This window comes from Sinohyriopsis cumingii, chromosome 11, assembly GCF_028554795.1.
Source record: "Sinohyriopsis cumingii isolate HCF-2022 chromosome 11, ASM2855479v2, whole genome shotgun sequence".
NCBI classification, from domain to species: domain Eukaryota; kingdom Metazoa; phylum Mollusca; class Bivalvia; order Unionida; family Unionidae; genus Sinohyriopsis; species Sinohyriopsis cumingii.
Window position 1 is genome coordinate 16,889,454 of NC_142971.1, and position 25,409 is coordinate 16,914,862.

The window sequence follows — 25,409 nt, forward strand, 5'->3', positions numbered from 1 at the left end:
TAAAACCAACAAAACTAAATCTTCCATTTCCTTTACATATTTAAGCACTTTTTATGAGCCATTTATTCATAAGGACCAAATTATTTTGTCATTTGAACATATTTTATAGACAGGTTTTGATGTACATAGAGTTATCTTTACAGTAGTAATGGCGTTAGTTATTATAAGGAATGTCTTTTCAAGCGTAAAATATTTTAATATTTTTGGCAGCTTAATGTTTTTTCAACACCTTTAGTCAAACAGTTGTAAAAATAAAATTAAAATAAAAAAATAAAATAAATAAATGAATAAATATACAAAATAAATAAATAAAATTAAAACAATTTAAAAATAAAATAATAAAAATGAAACTGATCAATGGTATGGTTCAAGTACTTGTGTACAAGGCTTGCAGATGCCATGTGGTCATGTTTGACTTTGCACTTGTTGCCTTTTAAGTAAGATAATCCATGAACGTTTAATGCAGTGACAAATTTAGAATTAATTGTGGGTGAGGCTCATTCAGTACAGTGGGAAGCTGTTAAAATTAATTCTCATTCAGTGCATTTGCAGCTATAATAAAACTAACACTTCAAGTCAATAGGCTATGTCAAGTAAGTATTTCCTACTTTGACACTTAAGTCAATAAGCTATGTCAAGTAAGTATTTCCTATTTTGACAGGAATTTATTCATAATGAGCTGATTTTACCAGTCCTTAGGGCATCAATTTTATTTGCTCTGTTCGTTATAGACCAGAAGAGTTTATGGATGTCCATCGTCTGTCCATCCATTGGCACAAGTTGACCATCACTACTCCTAAACAACTTGGAGAATTGCCATTAAACTATATGCATGAATTCCTTTCAAGGTCCAGTTGGTCTAAATGAAAATGATTCCCCTTGGACATTTGCAGTGGATCACCATTTTGACATGTCAACTTCTTTTCTCATATTAAGCCCGAATTCTACTGGATCAGAGTTGAATATTGTTTGAAAGCACTGACTTTATGGCTTTGTTTACAGATCATAAGACAAAACCAGTTTTGCCACATGACCATGAAACACATAACAGTATTTGCAAAAGCCTATGCAACTTGTGCTTCGTGTCTTTGTTTTGTCAAGAGTTTGACATTAGTCACAGTATATGGTTTTCGCATGTTGAAAATTTGTTATTTTGAGATAGTTCTTGCTAGAATGTTTTTGGGGCTGTTGACTTTGTCATGAAGTGAATGAAAGAGCTAGATGAGATTGAGAAGCATGTGGTTCATAAGAATTCCCTGATTTTTAATCAAAGTTTGCACAAGTTACTAAGCAGTGAAAAAACCCGGCCTGCAGCGCAGTACCAGCCATACTGGAGGAAAGAAAATGCTATTTAATGCTGAGGTAGTTGGAGCAATTTAAGTGCCTTGCCCAAGGACACACCATGATAGTCTCCCAGGGCAGATCTGATGGTAGGATTTGAACCTGCTTCCTTCCAGCTGTCTCTCCAACACGCTTATCATAAACGAATTTGGCTTCTAAATTATACTTGGAAATGAAGAGAAGTGGGGTGGCCATTCATTGCTGCCTTAGAGGAGGTCACCAAGATTCTGATGTTATTGCGATGGGTTGCACATGTTGTATTTTGAGATGTTCAGTATTGATGCAAGTCATAGTAGAACTAATGTTACATATAAATTATTCTTTTATTTGGTGATAATACTGCCCGAAGTCCTGGGTTTCTTTTTTACATTTTTTAATGTGATGAATCAGTCACAGTTTGTCTTAAAATTGAATAATTTTTCATATGTAAAATTTGTTGTTTTTGTTTTGTGCTTGATTAATATCACCATGTCTAAATAGTATCATCCAAAGATTAGCAAAGTTTCGCAGTAAAAATGATGAATATTTATTGGGCAATAGTCAGCGAAATATATAGTACAAGAGGGGAAAGTGATTTTCTAGTCATTAGGTTGGATACAGTAAGATAAGAATGTATATGGAAAATGAAAGTAAGAAAGGAGCGCAAGAAACTCTTAACCTAGTTGTGCTAACAATGTTGGAGAGTGCATGTGACCCATGCTGCCATTTTAGTTGGTTTGCTAGCAGAAATATGTCTTAACACAGCCTCAGGTATAAAATAAAATGCAACCACTGACTACCTAAAATTTCCTGCACTGCTTAGATTTTGATATCATACAAGTGAATTGAATTTGCATGACCCCTTTTTGATGCATATTAATAGATTCCAAGACATTTGTTTTCTTGATAAATTGTTACTATAGAATTTTCATGACAAGGAAATACTGTTAGTTTCCCTAAATGTACACACTATAAGTATGCAGAAAAAATTTGCACATATCCACCTGCATCAATATGTGCCATACCCCTTCATATTTTACTGTAAAATATTAGTTTACTTGTGAAAATTGGGGTAAATTATACTATCTACCTAATCAGTGAACTTTACGAAGTTTATACCCTCCCCCAATTGAACAGACATATACAGCACCTGAGCGTAAATAAACTTTTCTTTTTTCTAGCTATCATCATTTGCATGACACATCGTCTAACCAATTATTTTAAGCTAGACTGGTCTTAAAGAGATCAGACTTGCATTTCTCTGGAAAAAGGTTCAGTAATGACTGATTTCATTGCCATATAGTCAAAAAATTTCAAAAATGCCATGCAGGTGACACTAGTGTCCCAGCAATAGTGACAAATATATTACCAGCATCTAAGACTAGTTTTGTCCAAATCATGTTAATTGGTATTTTGTTGTTGTTATCTTCCTTCCCTTTCATATAACATTGTACCTCTACTACTAGATTTAAAGGTGTGAAATACAGATAATCATAAATAGATATATTTACACCATTACATTTTTGAAGATAGAGCTCCTGTCTCAATTTTGTATTTCTAATTTAAAACTTATAACCTTTTGTTAAATGAGAACTGTTAAAACCATTCTAATCATTGATTTGTTGTTTTTTTACATCTTGCAAGTGATATTCATTCAGTGTAAGAAAAGAATGTTTAAACTAATTGGATATGTTCAAAGGAACTTAATGAGCTTCCACTTGGTAACATGTTCTGTGTCTGTAAATAATTTTATGTTGCTTAAGAAATGGTCCAAAGACAATAAAGTAATGATGGTATCAAAATAATGTTACATTCTGGTGCAATCTGGACTGATGAAATGGGAAAGGGAATGTTATCTTTCAAACTACATGTACATAAATAGCCAGAAACAATTAATCTTTTTACCTGTCAATATGCTACCAGTTTATTCCAATCTGCAGTAGTCACTTGTGAAATGAAAATTTCCTTAGAGCAGCACAGCTAGAAGAAAATTACTCCAAGACCATGCATTGTACTTGTCTAGTATGGTTAAGTGTCAATTTTGATGTGGTGTATTAACATAGTCAATGGCTACATATTTTCTAGTTCAGTAAGCACTGTTAGTCAAGCAACCAAGGTGTCTGCTTCCAGATTAGTCTTTGAAAAGTCCATGAAAAGTCTTCTTACATCACTGCTGAATCATAAATAGCTCCTGAAAAAAGACAAATTGTAGCAAAGTACATTAACTGTAATTTGAGAGGTATGAAAAACGAGAACATTTGGATTGTAAGAAATACAAGCTGTGTTATTGGGGAAAACAGCTTAGATTGAATTCTGTTATTTGCTCAAAAAAGTATATTAGTTAGATCTTTGCTTGACTAGGGCCTGATAAGCAGATCCCTGTTGTAATCACACTATGTCCTGATGAGCAGATCATTGTAGTAATCACACTGACTAGGTCCTGATGATCATTGTAATAATCACACTGACTAGGGCCTGATGAGCAGATCATTGTAATAATCACACTGACTAGGTCCTGATGATCATTGTAATAATCACACTGACTAGGGCCTGATGAGCAGATCATTGTAATAATCACACTGACTAGGTCCTGATGATCATTGTAATAATCACACTGACTAGGTCCTGATGATCATTGTAATAATCACACTGACTAGGGCCTGATGAGCAGATCATTGTAATAATCACACTGACTAGGTCCTGATGATCATTGTAATAATCACACTGACCAGGTCCTGATGAGCAGATTATTGTAATAATCACACTGACTAGGTCCTGATGATCATTGTAATAATCACACTGACCAGGTCCTGATGAGCAGATCATTGTAGTAATCACACTGACTAGGTCCTGATGATCATTGTAATAATCACACTGACCAGGTCCTGATGAGCAGATAATTGTAGTAATCACATTGACTAGGTCCTGATGATCATTGTAATAATCACACTGACTAGGGCCTGATGAGCAGATTATTGTAGTAATCACACTGACTATAGCATGATGATCATTGTAGTAATCACATTGACTAAGGTCTGATGAGCAGAGCCCTGTAATAACCACATTGACTAGGGCCTGATAAGTAGTGTCCTAATGTAATCACATTTGCTAGGGCCTGATAGGCATATAATTGTAGTGATCACAATGACTAGGGTCTGATAAGCAGATCCCTGTAATAATCACATTGACCAGGGCCTGACAGACATAGCCCTATAATAACCACATTAACTAGGGCCTGAACCACAATGAATAGGGCCTGATAAGCAGAGCCCTAATGTAATCACATTTACATGGGGCTAATAGGCAGATCATTGTAGTAATCACAATGACTAGGGCCTGATAAGCAGAGCCCTGTAATAAGCACATTGATTAGGGCCTGAACCACATTGACCTGGGCCTGATAAACAGAGCCCTATAATAACCACATAGACTAGGGCCTGAACCACAAAGAATAGGGTCTGATAAGCAGAGCCCTAATGTAATCACATTTACTAGGGCATGTTAGGCAGATCACTGTAGTAATCACAATGACTAGGGCCTGATAAACAGAGCCCTGTAATAAGCACATTGACTAGGGCCTGATAAGCAGAACTCTATTCTAATCACTTTTACCTGGGCATGATAGGCAGAGCCCTGTAATAACCACATTGACTAGTGCCTGAACCACATCAAATAGGGCCTGATAAGCAGAACCCTGTAATAACCATATTGACTAGGGCCTGAATACATTGACTAGGGCCTGATAAGCAGATCATTGCAGTAACCAGAATGACTAGGGCCTGATAAGCAGATCCTTGTAGTAATCACATTGTCCAGGGCCTGATAAGCACACCATTGTAGTAATCACACTGACTAGGGCCTGATAAGCAAATCCATGTATTAAACACAATGACTAGATCCTGATGAGTAGATCCTTGTAGTAATCACATTGACTATGGCCTTATAAGCAGATCCTTGTAGTAATCACATTGACTAGGGCCTGATGAGCAGATCCTTGTAGTAATCACATTGTCCATGGCCTGATGAGCAGATCCTTGTAGTAATCACATTGACTAGGGCCTGATGAGCAGATCCTTTTAGTAATCACATTGACTAGGGCATGATAAGGAGATTCTTGTAGTAATCACATTGACCAGGGCCTGGTGAGCAGAGCCCTATGGTAATCACAATGTCTAGGGTCTGATAAGCAGAGCCCTACAGTAACCACATTAACTAGGCCCTGAATCACATTGACTAGGGCTTATTAAGCAGATCCCTGTAGTAATCATACTGACCAGGGCCTGATGAGCAGAGCCCTATGGTAAACACAATAACTAGGGCCTGATAAGCAGATCACTGTAATAACCAGATTTACTAGGACCTGATAAGCAGATTCCTGTTGTAATCACAATGATCAGGGCCTGATGAGCAGAGACCTCTAGTAATCACATCGACTAGGGCCTGATACAGAGATCCTTGTAGTAATCACATTGACCAGGACATGATAAGCAGATCATTATAGTAATCACATTGACTAGGGCCTGATAAGCAAATCTATTTATTAATCATATTGACTAGGGCCTGATGAGCATATCCTTGTAGTAACCACATTGACTAGGGCCTGGTAAGCCAATCATTATAGTAATGACATTGACTAGGGCCTGGTAAGCAGATCATTATAGTAATCACATTTACTAGGGCCTGGTAAGCAGATCATTGTAGTAATCACATTTACTACAGCCTGATGAGCGGATCCTTTTAGTAATCACATTGACTAGGGCCTGGTAAGCCAATCATTATAGTAATCACATTAACTAGGGTCTGGTAAGCAGATCATTGTAGTAATCACATTTACTAGGGCCTGATGAGCAGATCCTTTTAGTAATCACATTGACTAGGGCATGGTAAGCAGATCATTGTAGTAATCACATTGAGTTGGGCCTCATATGCAGAGCCCTATTATAACCACATTGACTAGGTCCTGGTAAGCCAGTCATTGTAGTAACCACATTGACTAGGCCTTGGTAAGTCAATCATTGTAGTAATCACATTGACTAGGGCCTGGTAAGCAGATCATTGTAGTAATCACATTTACTAGGGCCTGATGAGCAGGTCCTTTTAGTGATCACAATGACTAGGGCATGGTGAGTAGACTCCTATAGTAATCATATTGACCAGGGCCTGATGAGTAGATCCATGTAGTACTCACAATGACTAGGGCCTGATGAGCAGATCCTTGTAGTAATCATATTTTTTTTTGTATTTATTTCAGTCCACCAACAATTTGGTTTTCTGCAAGATAATTTACTATGAATTTTTTGATTTTAACCAACCTTAAAAGAGTTTAATTTCCAGCATTTCCACAGTAGCATTTACAAGAACTGTGGCCCTTGATTGCCTGTCTTCCTGAGTTTTGTTTCTGTAGCTTTATATTGATGAAACCTTGAATGTGTTCAGTTTCCAACATTTAGAGGAGTTGTGGCCCCTGATTTCCCATTCTTTTAACTTAGGCATTGGCAATAAAACTTGACTGCTGATTATTGAATTTCAACCAGGTTTAGAGTGTACCTTCATATTGATAAGGTGTTAAAAGAATTTCTTTGCTAGTATTCAAAATTTGCATTTAGAAGAGTTATGACACTTGATTTCCCATCCTCCTAAGTTTTGTTTCCAGAGCTTTTCTTTGCTAAAGATCATTGATTTCAGCCAAATTTGGTGTGTAGCTTTATATTGATGAAACCATGAATGAGTTCCCAGCATTCCTCATTATTTGTCAGAAGAGGTATGACCCTACATTGTCTGTCCTTTTGACTTGTGTTTCCACGGCATAACTTAACCAAGGAATGTTGGACTTATAGCAGTTTTTCATGCACCTTTATATTGATGAGACCTTGAATAGTTTTGGCTGCTATCATTCCACATCATCGTTTAGATCCTAAATGCCCTTCTCATTACTTGACCAAATACAAATTCCTTCAAGTGCTGTTGATCAGTTTGCAGTGGGTATAGATTGTTGAATTCACCTGTCATTAATAGCCTTTTTTAGCTGTTTATGTTGTTGGCAATGATTAGGCTATGAGGCTTCTAAAATTAGGATGTACAAATGAGAAAATGCTTTTATGTACCATTAGCAATGAATGTTAAATTCTTTCTCAGCTAATTGTTAAACATATATTTATTGCAACTGAATTTTCATATTGGACAGATTATAAAAATATATATACATTATTGATGTTACAATATTTATGGCTGTGGGAATGACCAAATGTAGGACTGTCATATAATAATAGTTTTTTTGTCACAATCACTTTCACTTTCAATTTTCCATATTCCCATGTGCTGAAAAATGACATTAAACCCTACAACAACAACAACATATTCCCTTGTATTCCATCTGCATGTCTGATATGAAGCCCATTGGTACAATTAGATGAAAGTGAAAGGTATCAGAAGTACAGATCCTGCAAGTATTGATTTACCATAAAATATTTTAGATCTTAAAGTTGGTATTTCTCCTTTTACAACTTGAACAAGAACTATATTAGTCAATGAACTTCTGATCTAATCTATAAATTCTCTTTTCCAACTTAATGCAAATATTACTCATGCAAATTAAGACATGTTTAAACTAATTTGATATTCTCAAAATTAGTAAGAGAGTGTTCATAGTGTTTTTGTCTAATGGCTTTTGATTGCTTAATGTTTGGTCTCTACGGTAATAAAATATTGTCACTTTCAAAATAGACATGTAGGGCAAACACACTGATAGAAAATATACACCATCCATAATGACATTTATCAGTCAGTTTTAACCTTTGCAATATGCTATATCTAGATGTTTCATAAATCATATCCATGGATTATTCAAGAACTGAAAATCAGTTGGTGGGGAGGGGGATTTCCTTCTCAGATGTGATTCCTAGAAAAGACACCTCATGTGAAATGAAAATTTCCATAGAGCAAATCTTCTTGAAGAAAATTATTCCAGGACTGTGTGTTGCATTTGTCTTGTATGGTTTGTGTCTCTTTTCAGGTGGAGTGTTAGTTTGGTGTATGGATTACATATTTGTCAGATGTTATAAAGTAGTGTTAATCAGACTACCATGAACCAGTCTGCTTTCAGTTTAGTACATGTAGAAGTCCATTAACATCACAGCTCGGTCATAGGTATCTCTTAAATGTAGGTGGAAAAATAGCAAGAAATGTATCAACACTGTTTTTGATGGATGAGACATGGTAACTTATTGATTTTTTACTGAGGAAAACGGCGCAGATTGCATTTAGTTATTTGTACATGGTCTTGATTTGTTGTTGACAGGCAATGAGGCTGTAGATACTAAGTTTGCTAATAAGACAATACACTAGGTTTCCTTTTTCTTAACCATTAGAAATAAAAAAAATCTTCTTTTACTGCTCTTTACTGTAGTATTAATTAATTCTAATAGCATTTTCATATAAACAATGGGGCCCCGAGTGGCTGAGTGGTCTAAAGTGCTCTCCATTACGGATCACTGCCATCTCACCTCTGTCTGAGTGGGTTCGAGTCTCGGATTCAGCCGATGTGGGTATGTGAGAAAGCTCGCCAGTAGCTTCTCGTGGGTCGGTGGTTCTTTCCGGGGTTTTCCCGGCTTCTTCCTCCACCATTAATACTGGCCGCCATGTATAGCCTATCGTGTGGTGAAAAATGGCAGTAAACCCTACAACAGCAACAGCATATAACCGATCTTGGCATATAAGCTAATTATGAAATTTAAGATTCTGCAGTATTAATAGGTGTGGATAATTTTATGTTTTCATCAGAGATATGAAATAAATGCCATGTTTTAGTGTAGATTTTGACTGAATATTTGGAATTGGTGGAAGTAAAAAAACATTCATGCAGAAAAAATGAGATCAAAAATAGCCTGCAGAAATAATTTAGAAACAGCAAAATTCTGCCAGCAGCCAGATTTTAATGAGAACATTAAAATGGCATATTATTGATCTGTTTTTAGCTATGCTTGTCATAGACTAGAATAGTTTCTGAAATGTCCTTTGTAAATCATCCAGCATATGATATCTGTAATACAAGTTAGTTGTCGCTACTCATCCCAACTACTTGGATGATTGTCATGGAACTTTATACATATATAGTCATCCAATGGTCCAGTTGGATTCTAAATGAAAATGATGCTGTTCGGACATCCAGTATTGATGTCACAGTAGCCATCTTTGAAATCTTCTTGTTGCTACTTCTCTAGATTGTTATATTATCATGGGGTTTTCACTAAAAGGCTTCTTCAAATGTCTAGCTGGGCCTTAACAAAAATGATGCCATCATAATTCCAATATGGACACTATGGCAGCCATCTTGAAAATCTTGCTGTTGCTACTCCTTGTGATTGGATGGTCATATCAACATACTTTTCATTGAAAGACCATGAATGATGTCAAGTTGGTCGTAAATGAAAATGGTGCCAATTTGATGTCCATTATGGCCAACATGGTCTTGACAGTGTTGTAAGCTCTACTCCTGAAGATGGGTTTTTTCACTAGAATAGTTCTTATGATGTCTAGTTTGGTCTAAATGAACATGGATATGCATGGACATTCAAGATGGCCACCACAGTGGCCATGTTGAAAATATTGTTATTGATGCTCTTCCAGAAAGCATGAGGTTATCACTAAAAGATATATTATGAAGTCAGTGTGTGTGTGTGTGTGTGTGTGTGTGTGATTTGGATTTTTAATATAGCTTTGAAATATTTTCAGTCATATCACTATGATGTCTGCACTGTGACATTTTATAGTGATGTCTAGCACTGGGGCATCATGCCGGATACATATAGAAAAATGTCCCACCCAGTCACATTATTCTGAAAACAGGTCAACCAGTCCTAACACTTTCCTCTCAATGCTGAGTGTCTAGTGAGGTAGATGCTAGTATCATCTTTATGACCTGGCTGGGGTTTGAACTTGCAACCTCATGCATCCGAGGTAGATGCTATAACCATTAGGCCACTGGAGTGGTTATTATGATGTCTAATTGGTCCTTAATGAAAATGGTGCTGGTACGATACCGAGTATGGCCACCTTAGCAGTCATCTTGAAAATCTTTCTCTTGCTACTCATCCTGAAAAGAGAGTCATATCTTCTGGTATCTAGTTGGTCTTAAAAAAAAAATTTGTGCCCATTTGATAGCCAATGTATTCCAGACCACTACTAAATTGAAATATTGCTGATTTGACATCCTGTACAGCCACCATAGCAGCCATATTGATAACCTTGTTATTGCTTGTCCTAAATGGAAAGTCTTATCATCATGGGGTTTTCACCTGCATCTGAATGTAAAATGACCTTGTTTATAGATGTTACAAAGAACAAACTGAAAATCTTCTCCTGATTAGATGGTCATATCTGCATGGGTTTCAGTTTTCCCTAAAACAGTGTCTAATTTGCCCAGTATGTCTGCCACAGTGGCTGATTTGATAATATTATTACTCAAGAATATTAGAAATGGTTTCAACAATCAGCAGTTCAAAGGAAAACAGTGGTCTTATCTTGAGTTCTTGGAAATTCTTTTTCGACAATTCAATGTCAGTCAATTCCAGCTATGGGCTCTTGTTTTGTTTTATCTTGGACTTTTGCAAAATGGCTGCAAGAAATGTTTCTGAAAGAAAATGTTTTGTCACTTTATTGTATTTCATTGAAGTTAACTTTTTCCAAAGGTAAATTAATTTGGTTTGTTTGAAGTTGCATTTTTTTATTGTAATTAGGCATGGTATCCTGGAAAATCATGCACTCATGTCATCAGAGCTATCATTGCCACCTAACCCCCGCAGTCTTCTAAAAACGAGATAAGTAATGTAAAGAAATGTACAGTGGAACCTCACTATGAAGACCACTAATTATACCACTGAACATCTTATCCTGCACTTATAGTCATTGATTCCATTAAATTGGTTCTTGTTCCTTGTTCAATAAGTATTTTGTACCGGTTTTTTATGCTTTTGAAAACAATTTTTACTGTTCATTCTAGAATGATCAAATTAGACACATCTCTATTAATACCACACCATTAAAATGAAAGGTCACCATTGACCTACATTTACATTTACAGGCTCTCAGTAAAGTTATGGTTTTGCTTTTAGCTTATGACCAACTAGGTTTGCATGCTATTATATGCATACTGTCCATTCTAAAATGATGAAACTTGGTAAGCAGATGCATCCTGGTAAAGGTTCTGTATCTTTATTGCAAGTAGAGATCTTTGTGACCTGTATTTTATGCCTCAGTGAATTTGTTGAAATTTTGTGTTTAAAGTTCATTTATTAGGCTTGTTTATGTTCCAGTCATGAAATGTGATAATTGTATGCATCTCTGATAGTACTTCATTTAACAAACATAGAAGGTCACTGTGACCTAAATTTTATTCTTTACTTACATATGATAATTATTTGTTTTAGCTAATTACCATAGAGACTCTTCCATGCTGTATACATCCTAGGTTACACGAAGTTCTTTCTGGAATCAGTCTTTTTTTTACTGGTGAACTTTCCATATTGATGACTATACATTCTGTATTGTGATAGCTTTCTATTGCATAATAATTCTGTATGCACATATGAAATATTATAGGAATTAGAGGAGTGGACTGCACATGAGGCCTCATCAATGACTAATCAGTTTCATTAGGGATGCACAACTATGCTTGTACTACTGGTTGTCACTCCAAGGTTACTCAATGCCTATGACTTTCAAGAAGTGTGTGTGTGTGTGATTTGGATTTTTAACATGGCTTTAAAAAAATTCAGTCATATTGCTATGATGTCTACAGTGTGGCAGTTTATCGTGGTGCCTAGCACTGGGGCATCATGCCACAGACATGTAGCATCATGCCCCACCCAATCACATTATCCTGACACCAGGCCAACCAGTCCTAATATTAACCTCTTAAATGCTGAGCACCTAGCGAGGCAGCTGTTAGTACCATTTTTGTAAGTCTTTATTATGACTTGGCCGGGCTTCAAACCTGCAACCTTCCGCATCCGAGGCAGATGCTCTAACCACTAGGCCACTGATGCGGTGACTTTCATGAAGTAAAATTTGGATTCTAGGATGGACATTGATAATAGCTTTTGAAGTAAATTAAAAAATCAGTGATTTAAAATAATACAACCCCCCCGATTAATTTTTTATATTGTCAACCCATTATAGCGCTACATGAAGATCATTTAAAAGAATGTTCCTTTTTTATGTGTTTGCATTTTTTGACCTGTAACAGTAGGCAGGCAGGTAGGTAGGTTGGTTATTTGGTTGGTTGATTGGTAGATCTCTCTTATATCCAGTCACAGTAGATAGGCAGGTGGGTCAATGTTTTCAAGCCACAGATTCTATGTAGTTCACCATCTCTAATAATCTCAACAATTCCATACATTCTGAAGTTAAATCTCTTTGAATACATGTATACAAGAGTTTCTCCATTTATTTGTTCAATTTGTCTTAGAAATAGTAAAAATAGACATTGCAAATACCATATGCATACAAAATAGTTTTTACTGAAATAGACAATTCTAGAAAATAGAAAAGGACTGTGAGAAGTCTGCTTGTTTACATTGAAAGTTTGAAACACAAATACGTTTACAGTGTTAAGGACCTCCTGGCAACAGTCAGGTTAGAAATTATAAATTAATGAATGAAACGACCAAAATTTGTGCATTTTTTGTATCATTGATGCTTTTCATTTTTAAAATCAGTAGTGAGTACAGGCCAATAGGAGATTGTGCGAATACTATAAAACTGCTAAACCAAAGTGTATGTAAGTCATTTGGGGTGTGCGACAAGAGGATAAAAGATGACACTAGCTAGTAGTGTATTATTGTCTAACTTTTATATCACTGTTGAAGGACATTGTAACCAGGACCTAATTAATTCAAAGATTTCAGTCAGCTTATATTTTGCATGCTTTGATGCAAATAAATAAAACCCTAATAGGAAGGATAAAAGCAATGATTTGGAATAAAAAGAAAAATCATAATGCTAGATGGCATTTAGACTGTCTGAAATCCTCAAAGAACTTTTTGCACTGGTAGAGTTTCTATCAAAGCAAATACCATTCCCAGCCATGTTAATAAAATGAGTACCATTGATTTGCCATCTTGACTTAATTTAATAGCAATTCAAATATTTTCTCATTTATTTTTCCCGATGGTAAAAGGATGAAAATGAAAAAACTTTATGATCCCTTTTTTTGTGTGCCATAAAATGATCTTTTGCATCCATAATATGTCCGTTGATGAACAGAAAAACCATAAATTTAATTAGCCCATTGTTCTGCAATTACTTCCTAAGGACTTTTGGTTGGTATGAAATACAACCACGACTGCTGAACCTGGAGATGTGAAAATTCTCATAACTGTTTGACATAAATAAAACCCTTGGGTAGATAATTTCTTTCGGTGTGTTATGTGTTTAGGCTTTTACAGAACGTCATAAGAAAAAAGTGAAGACAACAAGCTTTGTAAAATGTAACAAATAATTTATTTCCCTGGAAAAACAAGTTAAAAATGAGAAAAAGAACTTATGGTTCTACAAATGAGATCCAGATATAATCCAAGAATAATCCAAGAATTAAAAACTAAGAGTCCTAGTAATAAAAAGACTTAATGAAACTTAGTTCAATCCTGTTGAAATCCAAAATGGAAGGCAATGATGTATGTTGTGGTCAGCATTGTACTGATGTGTCAACAGTTCTTTATTGAATCACAGAAAATAATATTCCAGTGTTTGAATTCTGTGTAAATTTTGATAACTGTCCTTGTCCAAGAATTAATTTAGGGCACAAGTATTTCCAGGGAAAAATAGTCTCTTGGAATCCAAAAATTTGAAGAAAAATAAAATAATTAGCCCCAAAACTGGTCACAGCATAAAACACTTTAACTTCTCAAGTGTTATGGCAAGAATGACAATTATTTCTTAAAACACCAACAATAAATCTAGCTACAATGCAAAACAAATGTCCAGAAGTGGTTCAGTCCTCTGGAAAAACCTAATTGATACATGTTATTTGTCACATGCTCCAAGTATGGCCTCAATTCCATTTTATGAATCTTACTCTGAGAAAGAATATTTTTTTTTAAATTAAAAAGTTGTTTGCTACAACTCTTACTGGTTTCTGAATCAAAGTCAGGAGCTAGGTCAGCATTAGATACAAAGTTTCTGATAGTAGTTGTTTGTGTCAAAAACAGTCAGAACTAAACAATATCAAATCCAGTAAATAAAGTTATATTACAATATCATGTAATGGAATTAAAAAAATTTACAACTAACAAACAAACAAATTAAATCAAATATAAATTAAATCAAATATACATAACAAGTCAGCAATCAACATTGAACTTGTTTTGCACTTGATATCTATATGTGTTGGAGCCAGTCGCAGCAGTCTAAGTACAACTGACAAACCCAATTTATTGCTTAAGGAATTGTATCTGCTGAATGCATATGGCAAAGTTTTGATTTTCTTTTGCCAAATATAGTTTGTATTGCTAATAATGGTAGCAACCTATATATTGTACCAAAATTAGCAACGATGTATAGATCTAATGACTTTTCAGGTCAGTTATCTATGTCAAGTGAGGAAATGCAAATTAAGGTAAAGTAATAGATAATTTAGTAGTCATCTTGTTAGGGTATTGTTCAGCTGATGATAATACTTGAGACAGTAATCAAATATCCTTTTAGAAATAAAATCACCACAGTAACTCCTCAAATAATGCTTGAAATGTTAATATAAATTCTCTAATGACTTAAAGAAGAGAGATTGTGAAAAAAATAAAAAGATTATTTAGAGGTGCAGACACATAGCTTAATGCCATTCCACTGGTCAGAAATAGACCAAATCTTGATGCATGTCTCAATATAAATTTTTATTATATTTTACCCTCTAATGAGGAAAACTTGATGCATATCTATTCATGAAAAAATACTTGGTGAACTGCAAACAGGGTAGACCCAAATTTGCCATCACATAAAAAATACAATCAGATCAGGGTCATTTACTAATTATGTCAGATGAAAAGCAGAGACCCTGATCTTCAGAACATTATACTCTAGCAAATCTGGGTCTGTGCTGTTTGCAGTTGAGTATGTGTTATACAGAATGATAAAATTAGACAGGACCTAAGTGATTACAATTTTCAAAATTCAGCACTGTCTTTAATTAATTTTCCAAGAGCAATGGTGGCTCAGTGGTTAAGGTGTTGGACTTGTGACTAGATGGGTGTAGGTTCAATTCCCATCATTAGACATGTCCAGATCAACTACTGTGGTGTGTTCTTGAGCAAGGCAGTATATCCTACATGCTTTGGCACAGTATGACCTGCAGTGTGTTACTGTGCCATAAAATACCCAAAGCCAGTCAAAACCATTTATTCACTTCCAAGCTGGCAGTCTTTAAATAATAAAATATGAAATTAATGGATTGAGTAACAGATCCAAGCAGAGACTTAGAATAGAACAACATGAGATGTCATATGTAAAATATAACAATTTAATCCATTACATAAACAAAATGGAATTGAACATGAGATTTGAATGATAATGATACTTTGTCTTGGAAATAAAATTACCATATTTATAAGAAATGCAAATAGCTGTTCTCTTATACTGATAAAACAAATTTCATCATAGAGTCAAGTGAATGACCAAACTCGTTTGCTCAGCATGCCTGTATAACCTGGTTGCTTCTGGTCCCTTCCAAAGTCAATGTTGGTGACAGATCAGAGTTGCCATAATCCTTTTCCTCTTCTCTCAATCTCTCCAGTCTCTTCAAGTCATCAGCCATATTTGATTGTCTGCTGTCTTTTTCCACTGCATGTTGCATATATGGAACTATTTTTCCCCCTTAAAATAAATATATAAATATACAACCTAAATATTTGTCAGACTTTTGTAATTTCAGGGATAGAACAATAATTCCTTCTCTTGTTACATCAGATATCATCTTATCGTAATTCAACAGAACTAAGGCTATTATAGGGCAGTTTAAAGCTGATACACATGACAATATTTACCATAAATATAACATATTTCCCTAGCAGATAGCTACATTCCTAACTGGAACCATGATGTAGTTTGACATCTTTAGTAATTAGTACCATGCCCTTGTGGCTTTAAATCACTAACTGGACTATGACCGCTCAGGTGGTACAGTGGTTAGAGCATCCGTCTTGGATGCAGGAGGTCGTGGGTTCGATTCCCAGCTGAGTCAGACCAAAGACTTGCAAAAATGGTCCTAACAGCTGCCTCGCTTGGCACTCAGCATTAAGAAGTTCATGTTAGGACTGGTCGGCCTGGGATCAGGATAATGTGACTGGGTGGGACATCATGCTACATGTCTGTGGCATGATGCCCCACTGCTAGACATCACTATAAACTGTCACACTGCAGACATCATAGCGATATGACTGACAAATTGTTAAAGCTATGTTAAAAATCCAAATCACACACACACACACACTAAATGGACTATGTCGGTCAGCATGCACTGATTTCTTGATTAAAGGAATTCACAACTTAATTACATGAATGAATTAATGGACTCATGTCTAGTATTAATTACATGACTTGTTAACTAGCAATTCAATGGCAGATCATTTCCAGACATAGTAAAAGCATTTCCTAGCTTACATGATTTATATAATTTAAGACAGATGAATTCACTCCTTCTCACAATTCTTTTTATATTAAATGCATGAAAACCCTAGGATACATGACAAGGTAATATTGTAATGTTGTAATATTAGAAACATGTCATATAACCTTCAAAACAAATGAATGCAAACACATAACTATCGAACTCAAGGAAAATTGATGTATGAATTTAAAATGAATATATGCAACAGATAATTACAAACATATCAATGAACATGTATGTGATTGAGACAAACCTTGTGCATTCTGAGGCTTGCTTTCTTTTCTATGAAGTCGAGTCTCTCTTTTCCATGTCACTCAGCTTCCAGACACCTGTCCCTTGGACAATTTATAATGGGAGAAAACTTTCTGCTCCCCCGGAGTCAAGACTTCCCATTCTGTAGAAAAACTTGGACTCACTAGTTATGCTATGGTATTTCTTAATTCTGGAAAAACTCAATTTATGACACTTATTTCCAAGTGACACAAATTGTCTTTTGATTGTCTCCATATTGTTGTTTCCCACTACTTAACGCCAAGTTAACATATCTGTTGGACAGTTATCCCAATGGATTCTAATTAAAAATCAGTTATGCCCAAAACAAAGATTAAACCATTGCAGGTTAGCGATTTATCGCAGGCCTAGCCTATATGTCTATGTTAATTGTTATGTGTCATGCTGACCAGGACAAGGTTGAATCATGTATTTGTTGCAAAAAAAATTTTTTTTAAAAATTCACTTGCTTGTTATTCATTACATATGCCTTGCAGACTACACCAGTTGCCTAACTGGTAAGAGCATCTGCCTCGGATGTTGGAGGTTGTGGGTTCGAAACCCAGCTGAGTCATACCAAAGACTTATAAAAATGGTACGTTAAAGCTATGTTAAAAATCCAAATATCTTTCACTCACACACATACACACACCTCATGAAAGTTTACTGTACAATAGTTTTATAGCATTTTATTGAGTATACAGCTTTTTCACTATCATTTGTTTTATTAAAGATTTTCAGAACAATTACATCAGATTACTCCTTTCATTAAAAAAATTTCTGTTTCCATTAAATATTTTTAAAGATTTTAAATATCTTTGATACAGTTAGAAATAAAGAAGAATTTACAATTTCCATTTGGTGGATAACGTTACAAAACTATCGTATACACTTGTGTATAAGATAATTCCAACTGCACACTACTGACCCAGACCTGACATTGCACATTGCAATGGCAGATCTTGGTCTATGCAGTTTGTTAGGACAGATCAAGCAACATTGACCTTGATCTGTTTGCACGTATTGTGACTGCAGATCTGGGTCAATTTCATTTGACATTGGACAGGACTTTAACATGAGTGGGGCCCCGAGTGGCTGAGTGGTCTAAAGCGCTCGCCGTTCCGGATCACTGCCATCTCACCTCTGTCTGCGTGGGTTCGAGTCCAAGGCTCGGCTAGCGTGGGTATGTGGGAAAGCCTGCCAGTAGCTTCTCGTGGGTCGGTGGTTCTTCCCTGTGTTTTCCAGGGTTCTTCCTCCACCAGTTATACTGGCCGCCATGTATAGCCTATCTTGTGCTGAAAAATGGCGTTAAACCCTAGAACAACAACAACAACAACATCAACATGAGCATATATGGTAACTAGAGATTAAAGAATACAAAATTAATTATTTTCAGCATCTTTTAAATTGAGAACTGATTTAGAACTAATCTGATAAGCTTGTCAAGTTAACTAATTGGTTTTTCAGCCTGATAAATGTATTTGAATCATCTGAATGCAAAAACTCATTTTAGTTTATTGATTTGTAATGGGCATAGTCTGGCAGGCCTTTTGGGGGGAAAAATTAAACATTTTTATTTCCACTCCCTTTTTTATTTTATGACACAAGGGGAGGTCAGTGTTAGTGAGAATTTCTCCATGAAGCAAAAAGACACATATAAAAGCAATAAACATTCTAGAGAAAAGAACTGAAAGTAGTGTCTGAAATGAAGCCCATGCTTGAAAATCTAGTTGAAGAAATGAAGAGTATGTCTTGTTGTAAGAAGCAGAAAATGGCATAATTAACAGCATTCCTTTTATTTTTGGAAAGAACTAAGGAGTATAATGGCTAATTTAGTCATGCTAAATTTGGATTTCATGCAGAATCTGTAAGTTTTTGGCTTGAAGTACTGGCACCTATGCTGATTGGGGTTTGGATGGGTTTGAGCATGATAGGAAATCACTTCTATGTGTCGGTATTTGATAAACTACAAAGCTTAAACAGTAATTACTCCAGAGTTTTGCAGTCAAAATAGTAAAGCTGTTTTGTGATAGCTGACCTTATTACTTCCATGAACCATGCAAAAAAAATGTTTTATAACTGAATGTTTTGATTATATCTGACACTTCTGATAAGAACTTGATAGCAGTAAGTTCTAAAAAATGAAGATAGAAAAGTATAGATAGGTATAACAGATAAGGTTTTATTTGAAATGGATGTTTTTAACAAGCAAGGAATAACATTCTTGTTTCAGTGTTTGATAAATTGAAAACTTACACAGTAATTCCTCAGATGTTTTGTAATGGTTGAATACATGTAATGAAATTAGTGACGCTGTTTTGTGATAACTGACATTTCCCTCGTGCTTTAGCGATATGGTATAAAAATAAAGCTTTATAATTGAGTGTTTTGATTATATCTGACGCTATTTAGAATTTGATGATAACTTCATAAAAAAAGTTAGGAAAAAATGAAGATAGAGAAGTAAAGACAGGTAGAATGAATTAGGTTATTCTTCAAAATGGTCACGTGTCCTTAAGGTATTCAGAGAACTGTGACGGTTTAATGACAGGATGCCAGTATATACTTTAATTTCCATCTAATCAGTTTGGCAAATGAGATGCATTTTTTTGAAATTTTTTGTCTTTTAATAGCATTTTACATTTGGTATATATAGCTGAGACAAATTTCACTACAAGAATGCGTATCTATGAAAACGTAGCTTAGGTTTGAGTGAAATGGTGCCAGTCTGATATCCAATATGGCCACCATTGTGACCATCTTGAAAATCTTGTTTTAGTTCCTCCTTCTGAAAGGATGGTTATATTATCATATGGTTTTCACTGAAAGACTTATGATGTCTAGTGGGACCTAAATGATAATGGTATACTGATCTGATGTCCAGAAAGACTTATGATGTCTGGTGGGACCTAAATGATAATGGTATACTGATCTGATGTCAGAAAGACTTATGATGTCTGGTGTGACCTAAATGATAATGGTATACTAAACAGACATACAGAACAACTTATGATGTCTGGTGTGACCTAAATGATAATGGTATACTAAACAGACATACAGAACAACTTATGATGTCTGGTGTGACCTAAATGATAATGGTATACTGATCTGATGTCAGAAAGACTTATGATGTCTGGTGGGACCTAAATGATAATGGTATACTGATCTGATGTCAGAAAGACTTATGATGTCTGGTGTGACCTAAATGATAATGGTATACTAAACAGACATACAGAACAACTTATGATGTCTGGTGGGACCTAAATGATAATGGTATACTGATCTGATGTCAGAAAGACTTATGATGTCTGGTGTGACCCAAATGATAATGGTATACTGATCAGACATCCAGAAAGACTTATGATGTCTGGTGTGACCTAAATGATAATGGTATACTGATCTGATGTCAGAAAGACTTATGATGTCTGGTGTGACCCAAATGATAATGGTATACTGATCTGACGTCCAGAAAGACTTATGATGTCTGGTGTGACCCAAATGATAATGGTATACTGATCTGACGTCCAGAGAGACTTATGATGTCTGGTGGGACCCATATGATAATGGTATACTGATCTGACGTCGACGTCCAGAAAGACTTATGATGTCTGGTGGGACCTAAATAATAATTGTATACTGATCTGACGTCCAGAAAGACTTATGATGTCTGATGTGACCTAAATGATAATTGTATACTGATCTGACGTCCAGAAAGACTTATGATGCCTGGTGGGACCTAAATGATAATGGTATACTGATCTGACGTCCAGAAAGACTTATGATGTCTGATGTGACCTAAATGATAATTGTATACTGATCTGACGTCCAGAAAGACTTATGATGCCTGGTGGGACCTAAATGATAATGGTATACTGATCTGACGTCCAGAACGACTTATGATGTCTGGTGTGACCTAAATGATAATTGTATACTGATCTGATGTCAGAAAGACTTATGTCTGGTGGGACCTAAATGATAATTGTATACTGATCAGACATCCAGAATGACTTATGATATCTGGTGGGACCTAATTGATAATGGTAAACTGATCTGATGTCCAGAAAGACATGTCTGGTGGGACCTAAATGATAATGGTATACTGATCTGACATCCAAAATGGCTATCACAGTGGCCAGCCTGAAAATCTTGATACGGTTACTCCTCTGTGAGTGATTAATATCGGCTTTTCACAAAAAGACTTCTTGTGATATTGCTACTCATGAAAGGAAAGTAATATTGACATAGGGTTTCCAGTAAAAGACTCATTATTGATATCTAGTTAGTGTGATCATGTTCTAATATGGCTAACATTGTGGCCATTTTGAAAATCAGAAATTATTATTATTGCTACTCATCTTGATTGGATGGTCATATTGACATGGGTTTTTCACCAGAAGATTTCTAAAGATTTCTAGTTGTTCCTAAATAAAAATGGTGCCAATCTTACATCCAATATGCTGCCACAATGGCAAAATTTAAAATCTTGTTACTGCTCAGAAATATCAGATATGGTTTCAACACTTCGCAGTTAAAAAAGAAGAAATGACATCATTTTTAACATTAAAGTTAAAAGATATGTTTAGAGTACCAGCTTGAGTAATAATTCAACTCGATTAAGTTTTAAAAGTTTAGATTTGTCCTATAGTTTCCACATATTTAAATTTGTCCTGTAGTTTCCCCATGTTTAAAATGTTAGATTTGTCATGTTGCTTATGTTTAACTTTGTTCTGTAGTTTCCACATGTTTAAAATGTTTGATTTGTCATGTAGGTTCCACATGTTTAAATTTGTCCTGTAGTTTCTACATGTTTAAAATTTTAGATTTGTCATTTAAATTCCACATGTTTAAATTTGTCCTGTAGTTTCCACATTTAAATTTAGATTTGTCATGTAGTTTCCACATATTTAAAATTTTAGATTTGTCCTGTTGTTTCTGCATGTTTAAATTTGTCCTGTACATGTAGTTTCAACATGTTTAAAAGTTTAAATTTGTCCTGTAGTTTCCACATTTAAAATTTAGATTTGTCATGTAGTTTCCACACATTTAAAATGTTAGATTTGTCATGTAGTTTCCACCTGTTTAAAATGTTAGATTTGTCATGTAGTTTCCACATGTTTAAATTCAATGGGAATTCTTGATGCATCAGACAGATGATACATGTATTTAGGTTTACTTTACTTATTTTGATTTCTGGGTTACAAGTTATAAAATTTAAATATGTTCTCAATGTTAAGCTGTTTCATATCTTGATAATGGTTTTTAAGAAGTGTGAAGAACTTGGAAATGTTTGGTGAGTAGATGGCGATAGAATGTGGTGTTTGACTGAAGGTAATGGACATGTTGTATTATATGAACTATTTGTGGCAAATTTTTAAAAAAAATTAAACTTAAAGATAGATTTATGTTTCTTTTTTTTTTTTTCCTTTTCGCTTTCATTTCTTGCACAATTAAAAAAGCATTCTTACATTGTTTAAATGCAAATAATGTTGAGGGAAAGAACATTTTTGTAAAATATATGATTCTACACTTGTTTACAAATTCCAAGCAGCAGCACCCTGTTTTTGGAATTAAAACACAACTGAATATTTGGCAGTGTAGAAAGACACCTTATTACGTGTGTTTAGTCACTTTAAAAACACCATAGAGATTCTCAAAGAAAGAGAAAACTAAATTTACCTCTCATTACTTTGCAAGCTATTATTCTTCATCAAGATGAATGAAGCCATTGATCTCAAAATATATTATAAACTACACCATGGATTAATATACCATAAAATGGGTTAATATTGATAGTAATCAAAGAAGATAACAATCCTCACTTAGACTGACTTGTTAGGCTCATTGCAGCTGTCATTATATGAGGAAAAGCCAAATCGGGCCCTGGGGAAAGAAAAATAGGACATGAAGTAGAAACATGGTGCACAGAATTGTGTATGGGGTTGCTGATGGTGTTGTCAGCATCACAAAAAATAATTAAAATTTAATAGTGAAAACAAAACTGGCTGGTTCACATTTTAATGGTAGACAAAACTAAAATTTATTTTTTCAGGAAGAATGGTGATAAATCTAACATAATTTTTTTATGTTATGCCGATTATGGCATCATAAACTCAATGATTTCAATACTTATGTGAATATCGATGTTTTGGTATATTTAATTTGTATTTGTTAGTTTTTTCTCCATGATTAATGTTACGTATAATTGTATTTTTGACTTAAACTTGTCCAGGATCAAGTTCATTGTGTACCTGACCAGTAACTTTTTTATTGCATAAACAAATAATGCAAATGTAATATTTCTCTTTGAAATGTGGGTTAAATATTGGGATCATTATCAATGTAAACATATTTACCTTAGTCTAGGACATTGAGGACATTGGTATTCCTCAGTGGGAAAAAAACATGTTGTAATAATAATAATAATAATGAGGACTTTGTATTGTGCCTAATCTTTAGAAGCTCTAAGTGCTTTACAACATTAGACAACACCTATAAGATAAAAAACATATAATAATATTATTACAAAAACAAACACCATGAAATTAGAAAAACATTAAAAAATAAAAAAAACATGTTGAGAATATTTCAGGTAGGAAACATTATTAGGTCTTTAACTTTGTTCTTGCAGTCGAAAATAAGTGAGTTTTGAGAGCCCTCTTGAATGTGATCACTGTCTTTGTGTTTAAGTTCAGTGGGCAATTCATTCCACGTCGCTGGGCCTTGGTATGCAAAAGAATGCTGTCCATATGACTTTGTTTTCATAGTGGGAATAATGAGCATACGATTGTCAGAAGAGGAGCGTAAGTATCTTGCTGGTGTGTACACATGGGTGAGATCGGATAGGTATGTTGGACTAGAGTCCGACAGTGAAACGTAGCACAGAGAACAAATTTTGTGTTTGATTCTGGATCGAATGGATAGCCAGTGTAGGGTACAGAGCAGCAGGGAGGTGTGCTCTGATCGTGGTACTCTAAGTATGATCTGAGCAGCTGTGTACCTGATGTTTGCTTTTTATTAAAATTTTAGAAGCAGATTTTATCTTGTTGACAAGTTTTCTAGAAAAGAACTTTTGAATCTCATCCTGGTTTCACTTTTTTGTATTAGTTATTTATATAATATTATTTACCTGAGAAATTACTCATTCTTGCATTAACAGCTGAGGCTGAATCAATCTTATTATTGTGTTCAGTATTTCATATGGGAGCAATCATTTATTCAAATTATTATTCACTGGAAATACAAAGTGCTCATCGATAATATTCTTGGACTGGAAGATTAATTTGGAATTATAGTGACTTCAGAGAAGAACATTTTTGGATTATATTATGGTGATATATAAAAAAATGCTGTTAGCACATCATCACTCTTCAGGCCATGGGCACATTATAATGTTTGAGACTACAGACACATTAACACATTATTGGAACCTATTTGGAATACCACTGGAATTCATTTGGAACTTTATACATTTGGACATGTGATACAACTATTTAGGATTATTTGGGATTTAATACAATACTGTATGTTCTTTCTAAGTTTTTACTTTGTTTTCTAGAGAAATAAATTAGTTGTTGAATTTTTTAAAACTTGTTGGTTTTGACTTTTTTCAGTTATTTAGTTTAAGACCATATAGTTATAATAATCAGTTATGGCTATTTTTTAAATGCTAATTTTGTATTACATTCTTTTCTCTGTTTTTCTGACATTTAGTATTGAATAGTTAGATTGTCAAAATTACCTACTGCATTACCTTCCTTGTCTAATTCTCAGTTTGCAGTTGTATGTAAATTCATAGTAAAACTAACTGTCTTTTGCAGATGATCTATTGTGAGAACACCACATTCTCTTTATTTTTTAAAGACAGGGTTAAACTTTCTATATAGGCCCATAACTTCTGAAAAATTTGAACAGTTATTTTGAACACTTCTATGTTGAGAATTTATACTTTACATTTGAAGTGGGATGATATAAATGTGGTGTCACAAATTTGTTATAGGAACAAAGAAACAGCACATTGTTCCCTCACTATTATGCCACCCATTACAATTCTCTCCCATCTTTAATACGGTTATGGTCATGAATCCCATTTGGTTTGTTGAATTTTGTTTTGTCATTGTTAATTGATCAATTTCACTTTCTTTTAGTTTTTATCTGATGATGACCA

At 34.7% G+C, this 25,409-nt stretch overlaps 2 protein-coding genes across 2 annotated transcripts in view; one reads left to right on the top strand and one right to left on the bottom strand.

Moving 5' to 3' along the window:
• The window catches only part of LOC149787666 (ER membrane protein complex subunit 10-like), a 165,637-nt gene that overhangs the window by 78,870 nt on the left and 61,358 nt on the right, over positions 1-25,409 (top strand). The gene's annotated exons all lie outside the window — the stretch shown is intronic.
• LOC149787667 (allatostatin-A receptor-like) overlaps positions 1-25,409 on the bottom strand; it is a 66,832-nt gene that overhangs the window by 6,831 nt on the left and 34,592 nt on the right. Inside the window, exon 2 of the mRNA XM_089973866.1 lies at positions 3,226-3,511. The gene's annotated coding sequence lies outside the window, so the exon portion shown is untranslated. The remainder of the gene's footprint in view (positions 1-3,225; positions 3,512-25,409) is intronic.